Raw genomic sequence first — 8362 nt, forward strand, 5'->3', positions numbered from 1 at the left:
TAATTAAGGGGAAGAGGGTAGGACAGGGTCCTATCCCTGCCCATAGCAGCGCCTTCATAGGGCTGTGGCTTTTCTAAGTAGTTTATTTCATCACGAGGGTCCAAAGGCTATTTCCTAGGTTTCTTTCAGTATGGCCCTGGGCTGAGAAGGATGGGAAGGGCAGCTGGATTTCTGCAGGAAAGTCTGTTGTCTATCTGATTCGCCCGCCCTTACCTACCTCCACCTGCGGGAGAGAGGGCACACTAACGTCTGCTCAGAGACTGCTAGAGAGGGAAGGATTGTATAGCCTGTAACCAGAATTCCCTGGGGGGACCAGAATGCTTGTCTGCCTAAGGCCACCCATACACTCAGACTGAGCACCAGGTGGCTCTTCCTCAGGTGGTAGGAAGTGAGGGGCAACCCCCAGTTACCACACACCAGAATATTCAGACAGGAGAATATTCAGAGTCAAAGATAAAAATGATGTCAGAGATTGGTCTATCAACATGAGTAGAAGTAATTGGGACTTGAAAGTCTAGCCATAAAACAAAAGTTTAAGGCTTTTCCAAGGGCACAAAGTAAGTTATTAGGGGTCAAATTATTTTTTTAAGGGTCTCAGTTGCAAGGAGTTGGATGAACTGTAATCCTTGCTTGTATGACTTGTCGTTTTTGGTCACCATTGATCTGTGCGTAGTCCACTTTTGTTTATTAAGTGTAGCAGGTATCTTTCATTCCTAGATCCAGTCTACACACCCTTCTCCACCTGCTTTAGGGGACTGACTTTAATGGGTTCCCTTGCCCTCTGGCTTCCAGTTGTAGTTGGCCAAGAAAGATCCTAGGAGAAGAGAAAGAAGGAAAAAAGTGAAGTTAGGGTATTTACCATCCTGATGCCTCCCTATGGATTTGTCTCAAACTGCCTGCATCTGTCAACCAAAGGTCTCACTCCCCTTGAGGGGGCCATTTCTTTCTTTCTTCTTTTCTTTTATTGTGCTTTAAGGGAAAGTTTATAGAGCAAATTAGTTTCTTATTCAAAAATTTATACACAAATTGTTTAGTGACACTGGTTGCAATCCCACATTATGTCAGCACTCTCCCTCTTTCCCTTTCCACGCTGGTTCCCCGATTCCATACCTCCAGTTTTCCTGTCGCTTCCCACCTTCTCAGCTTTGTTTTTGGGCAGGTGCTGCCCATTTGATCTTGTATACTTGATTGAACTAAGAAGCACAATCCTTATGTGTGTTATTCCTTATTTTATAGGCCTTCCTAATCTTTGGCTGGAGCCCTGGTGGCACAGTGATTGAGACCTATGGCTGCTAACCAAAAAGGTTAGCAGTTCAAATCTACCAGCCGCTCCTTAGAAACCCTATGGGGCAGTTCTACTCTGTCCTGTAGAGTCACTATGAGTTGGAATGAATTTGACAGCAATGGGTTTGGTTTTTAGGCTTTGGCTGAAAGGTGGCCTTCGGGAATGGCTTCAGTTCTGAGATAGAAGTGTGTCTGGGACCCATAGTCTTGGGCGTTCCTCCAGTCTCTGTCAGACCAGTAAGTATGGTGTTTTTTATGAATTTGATCTTTTGTTCTACATTTTTCTCCTGCTTTGTCTGGGACCCTCTGTTACAATCCCAATCAGAGCGGTAGGTAGTGGTGGCTGGTCCTTTTGGTCTTGGGGTTGTGTAGGCTGTGGTACATGTGGTCCATCAGTCCTTTGAATTAATTGCTCCCTTGAGTTTTTTTTTTTACTCTCTTTTGCTCTGGACCAGAAGAGACTGATAGTTGTATCTTAGATGGCCATTCAAAAGCTATTAAGACCCCAAACTCAAGGAGGCCCGTTTTACACAAACCTCTCTTGGGGTTCCAAGAACCACTCACTCCATTGTTTCCTCCCCTCTGGGCCTGAGGATGGGTCAGTACCCCTATTTTGCTGGCAAGTCGATTCTGACTCATAGTGACCCTATACAACAGAGTAGAACTGCCCCATAGGGTTTCCAAGGCTGTAATCTTTATGGAAGCAGACTGCCACATCTTCTCCCATGGAGTGGCTGGTGGGTTTGAACCACTGACCTTTGGTTAGCAGCTGGGCACTTAACTACTGCGCCACCGGGGTTCCTTCTCTGTTACCAGCCCCTGTGTACTTGCACTATCCCTTACGGTTTGCCTTTATCCTGCCCACTCCTTTGTAAAGAGTCCCTTTATAAGCCCCCCTTGGGTATGTCATCCAGCTCCTGCTGGGCCCCCGAGTGATGCAGTTGGTTATCTATTTAGCAGTACTGAGCCAGCGAAATCCTAGAACCTGTATCAGGAAGCACAGGAAGCTAAGAAGGCAGCTAAAGTGATGAAGGCAAATCCCCCAGAGACGGTCGTCACTCCGATTCATTATGGGTGAGGTTGGCTGTGAGAAAGATGGCGCACTTCCTCATATTATGAATATAGTCCGATTTCACCCAAATTACAGACGTTTCTAGCCTTGGGGGGTTTCTTTAAAAGAGTGTGGATGTTGTGATGGTTTGGAGTCGAAGAAAATAGACAATGGGGCTAAGAAAAAAGTGTCAAAAAAAAAAAAAAAAAAAGGAAGAAAGAAAAACAGTCCGTACTACCCTAGTCTTCTTCTACTTCATTCTCATCAACAACTGTCAAGCACTTGTTACTTACTAAGTGTTTTATATGATAGTTTCACTTTATCTTGGGAAAACCCTAGTCTGAGAGCAGTTAAGATTTGCCCAAGGCCACACAGAATTGTGGCAAAGACGTTGGCATTATGCTGAAGAAGAGAAAGCAGCTTCAGCAACTTGACCATCTTTATCAAGTCCATCAAACTGTCAACCCATAGAAACCTAGAGGCTGTTAGTAGTTGTTGAGCAGCGCAGAACTGCTGATTAAATCTCAAGCCTGGACAAGGTTCTTAAGAAGCGTTGCTGAGGAAGTCCAGGGTGGTTGAGGATCACTCATCTTTCTGAGAATGTTCAGAAGGCAGTGGGGCTGGCATTGTTTGAGGATAGCTTAAGGTAATTTGCAAAACTGAATCCCACTCAATTCCTTCCTCCTTCAGTGATGCAACACCTTCCTGCCAAACAATGAGGACAAAAGGCTGATGCAAAAAGCCAGGTTTTCATCATGATTGTCAAGGTTCATTGTGGGTAAAGGGGCTGGTCGGGGAAGCCGTCTTGCCAGGGAGGAGACTATTTCTAGGATAATCATCTGATCCAAGTTTTTAAGCTGATCCAAAGCCCAACTTTTATAGATGGAATTTCTCTGGGACGAAAGATTAGGTTGCACACTAACAGACACAGTGCACTGACCCAGAGACCCATCAGTCAGGACCTGTAAGAGCTCATGGCCAGTTCTTGGTTCTTACTGTTGCCATGGGATGGTAGACAACGGCCAGCTCAACCCCAGGGAAGACTTGAAGAGAAGGATTTCAATGCGCAGGACCTCGTTATTGTTAGACTCATGATGACCTCATGCACAGCAGAACGAAGAGCTGCCTGGTCCTGTGACATCCCATGATTGGTTGTGGATTGAACCATAGTGATCCGTAGTATTTTCAGTGACTGATTTTCAGAAGCAGTCCATCTTAGTCTGGAAGCTTTGCTGAAACCTGTTCAGCATCGTAGCAACACACAAGAATCCACTTACAGACAGATGGTGACTGCACATGAAGTGAATTGGCTGGGAACTGAACTCAGGCCTCCTGCACGGAAGGCAAGCATTCTACCACTGGGCCATCAGCGCTTCACAGGACCTTAACATCTCCAAATTATACTTCACAAGGCTCTTTAAAAATTGTCTTCTGACTTTGGTTGTGACTTTTTCCATCTCGTCCTAGACACTGGCTTTGTTTTTGATGAGTGACCCAACTTCATGCCATGCAATTTTGCTGACTGGATGGCCATTTTGCTGGCTATTTTGCAGCACTCTTTCTGGCTCTTCTTGATCCTGGGGTTATTCCTCAGGCACTCAGCCCTGCACTCCCACCACCTCCAGATCCCTTAACATGTAAAATGTATAAAACTAGACTCCAAACTTCTGTCATATTTTAAGCTCTTATGCCTGGACACAAGGAGCCCTGGTGGCGTAGTAGTTAAGCACTCACCTGCTATCCAAAAGGTCGGTGGTTCGAACCCACCAGTCTCTCCACAGGAAAAAGATGTGGCAGACTGCTTCAGAAAGATTACAGCCTTGGAAACCCTATGGGGCAGTTCTACTCTATCCCATAGGGTCACTATAAGTCAGAATCAATTCAACGGCTGTCATGAATTGAATTTGGCCCCCCAAAAATATGTTTATCAACTTGGCTAGGCCATGATTCCCAGTATTTGTGAGATTGTCCAACATTTTGTCATCTGATGTGATTTTCCCATGTGTTGTAAATCCCATCTCTATGATGTTAATGAGATGCGATTAGTGACAGTTATCTTAATGAGGCAGGACTCAATCTATAAGATTAGATTTTGTCTTAAACCAATCTCTTTTGAGATATGAAAGAGGGAAGCAAGCAGAGAGACATGGGGACCTCATACCACCAAGAAAGCAGCACAAGGAGCAGAGTACATCCTTTGGACCCAGGGTTCCTGTGCAGAGAAGCTCCTTGACCAAGGGAAGATTGATGGCCAGGACTTTGCTCTTAGATCTGACAGAGAGAGAAAGGCTTTCCCTAGAGCGGAAACCCTGAATTTGAACTTCTAGTCTACTAGACTGTGAGAGAATAACTTCTGTTTGATAAGGCCATTCACTTGTGGTATTTCTGTTATAGCAGCATTAGATGACTAAGACACAACAATGAGTTTGGTTTTAGTTTTGGTATCCTTGGACACATTGGACTTGTAACCATAATCTCTCCCTTTGCGTACCTCAGTAGTGTCTAGCTTGTAAAGGCCAATGCTACATACCATTTTACATATAAGAACACACAGAGTAATACCGATACCAACTGACTCAGTGACATAATTATTAACCCTTAAACAACAGTACCTCACTCATTGCTGATATTGGCTACACCGGAGTGGCCTAAACACTGCAACTCCAGTGAGGCTTAGAGGGGGAAGTGGGTTGGGAAGGGGGTGGGGCAGAGAAGGTGAAGAGGAGGATGAGAGGCTCATGCTTTCTGGAGGCTGGGTGTGTTTCTTTCTTTTCCGGCTACTGTTATCAATGTGGTGAGCACATCCCTTCAGCTGAGTGCCCTGGAGAGGAAGCCAAGGGCTTCCTGTTGTCTTACCAATGCTGCAAAATGCAAGTTAGAAATAAAGAAAAAAAGGGGAAAGAGGAACAAAATGGGAAGTTCTTGTGGGTAGGTCAGGAGCTGCCAGCCTCCAGGAGGAAACCCAGCTCACTTCTTCCTGGAGCTAGAGAGGAAGAGGCACATCCAATTAAAATTGGAGATTTTAAGAGGAAAGCTAAGGAAATATAGAAAGATACTGCCAAAGTTATATACCTAGCCTCCATTGTGTTGTTGTTGTTAATTGCTACCAGGTCAGCCCCTGACACAATTTGTTGTGGCTTATAGGGTTTTCATTGGCTGATTTTCAGAAGGAGATCACCAGGCCTTTCTTCCTAGTCTGTTTGGTCTGGAAGCACCACTGAAACCTGCTCAGCATCATAGCGACATGTAAGCCTCCACTGGCAGATGGGTAGTGGCTGGAGGTGAGGTGCGTTGGCCAGGAATAGAAGTCGGCGCTCCTGAATGGAAGGTGAGCATTCTACCACTGAACCATCAGTGCTTTGCTTGACACTTTTAAGATCCTTCTGTCTGTGAGTCTACCCCAAGATTTTATAAAGTTGAAAAGAATCATTTTTATAGCAGATCCTGTGTTGTTGTTTTGCTGCTGGAAGCACCTTAGTTATCTATGAGACACTTGATGAGATTTAGCAAAATAACATCCTGGCCCCTAGGGTGGAGTTCAGAGGTGGTGTCAACAGATCGTTGTTTATATCATCATATACCTTACCACTTAACAACAGAGCTTACCCTTGACTTGCTTCTCACAGGAAAACTTTTTTTCTTTTTTTTCAAAAGGCTGGTTTTACTCACATTGAAATTTTGTTTGGCCACGTACCCTCCCCATGCCTTCCTCTTAGATAATAATTTTTGGAGATCCGAGGGAAAGACTTTTCAATCTGCTATCAGCTACCACCTCTCCTAAGACTTTTAGATTAAAAAAAAAAAAAAAGTTTTTCCTCTTAAACTTTTTAAGCCAACCCTGACTTCTTTGAACTAGATTTCTTTAAAAATATTATCTGCTTCTATAGCTTGTGTTTCAAACTGCAGCATACCCCTCCTCCAAAAGAGAGAGAACAACAGAAATTCCACTTGGATTGTAATGACCGATTAGAAAAGAAAACTCTCCAAATTTCTAACTTTTCAAAAATGTCATCCTTCTCCCCTGAAGTAAGAGTCAATTTGGCAACCCCAGCTCCATTCTGTATAGTTTTCCTGACAGGGAAATATTGACTGCCTGAGAGATGGCAACAAGAGCCAAGGGGCACATACATCTCTATTGCCACCGTTAACTTAACCAAAAAAACCAAACCCATTGCCGTCGAGTTGATTCCAACTCATAGTGACCCTATAGAACAGAGTAGAACTTCCCCATAGGGTTTCCAAGGAGCACCTAGTGGATTTGAACTGCTGACATTTTGGTTAGCAGCTGTAGCTATTAACCAGTATGCCAGGGTTTCCTTAGGCTCCTTTTTATTATATCCAGTTTTGTCTCCAAAGATCATGTTTTCCTACTTGACTTTTCTTTATCAGAAGCTCCAATTGTACTTGAACTATTTTCTGCACCCATCTTTATGAAAGATTGTCAAATATTCTGCAATATGTATCATAAAACCAAAAAACAAAACCCATTGCTGTAAAGTTGATTCCGACTCCTGGCAACCCTGTAGGACAGAGTAGAGCTGTCCCATAGGGTTCCCAAGGAGCAGCTGGTGGATTTGAACTGGCGACTTTTCGTTACCACTTAACCACTTCTAACCACTGCACCGCCATACATATCACAGCCCAGAAGAAAGATTTTACATATGTGTCAAGTAACAAACTGAAGTGAAGAAGGTGTTCAGAGGGAGGTCCTGGGCTTCATCAGCTGGCCTTCCTTGAGAGTGGAAAACATCGTGACATAGACTGAATTAAGTTTTCTTACTGTTGCAAAAAAAAAAATACAAGCTGTCATTAATCACAGAAATAGCTTCCAATTGTACTAAAGCATTAATCAGAACAAATACAATACAAACATTCATTAAGAAAGGGAAGGCTGTACAACTATCACCCAGGAATTGAAAGCTTCAATGATGGTAATACAAAGAGATTTAAGATTATGTGAACTGAGTGGAAATGAAGATACAGGGCAGTTTATGAAGCATGATAAACTGTTGAGCTAAATTAATCTACTTAGTGAATCGGTTTAATGGATCTAGAAAACCAGAGAAGGCAGAGAGACATAGGTCTTTGCCTATTCTCCCACCTCACGTGAAATTTAATGTCATTTGGCTATGTGTATGCGGATGGGCGAATAAAGAAATTAAACATGAAAAATGATATGAGGCTCCAAAAATGAAAAAAGAATGTGATACCCTTATCTGGGAAATGTGAAAGAAATGAAAGGTTAAAACAATAGAAATCAAAATATACCAAAGTATTAAAATAGTTCAGTGGAGATATTGTCAATCGAGCAAGTATATGATAGAAAAAGAGATTAAAAAGAGGAAGAAAGGAAAAAAACTTTGAATGTGTAAGGATAGTTGTATTTAGAAATGGAAGAACTGTTGGCATAGAAAATGTATTCATACACAGAAAATTAATATTTTTGGCTGGTAATAGGGAACCCAGGGTAGAGAAGGGAGAGTGTTGACATGTCGGGGGTGGGGGGTTGTTAGCCAGTGACATAGAACAACGTGTGTACTAACTGTGTGATGAGAAACTAGTTTGTTCTGTAAACCTTCATCTAAAGTACAAAAAAAAAAAAAAAAAAAAAAACCGTTGCTGTCGAGTCAATTCTGACTCATAGTGACCCTACAGGACAGAGTAGAACTGCCCCACAGAATTTCCAAGGAGCGCCTGGTGGATTTGAACTGCTGACCTTTTTGGTTGGCGGACATAGCCCTTAACCAATATGCTACCAGTTTTAAAAAAATTAGTATTTATGAAGTTAGTGACTGGAATATAATCCTGTCTGTGAAAAGGAATGAAAGTGCAAACAGAAATCCTTTCATTTACTTCTGACTTCTGGCACTTTTACTGGGTTCCAGGCAGTGGCGTTTCTCCAACAGCGCAGGCTTCTCCAGGCCTCTTGGGTCTCCTGCTTCCACCTCCAGTCCAGGAGGCAGAACGTCATTGTTTGTACTTGCAAAGCTTATTTAGAAACCTTTTAACAACTGGGTATTTTTCTTC

The sequence above is a fragment of the Elephas maximus genome, chromosome 1 (genome assembly GCF_024166365.1).
Source record: "Elephas maximus indicus isolate mEleMax1 chromosome 1, mEleMax1 primary haplotype, whole genome shotgun sequence".
Lineage (NCBI taxonomy): Eukaryota > Metazoa > Chordata > Mammalia > Proboscidea > Elephantidae > Elephas > Elephas maximus.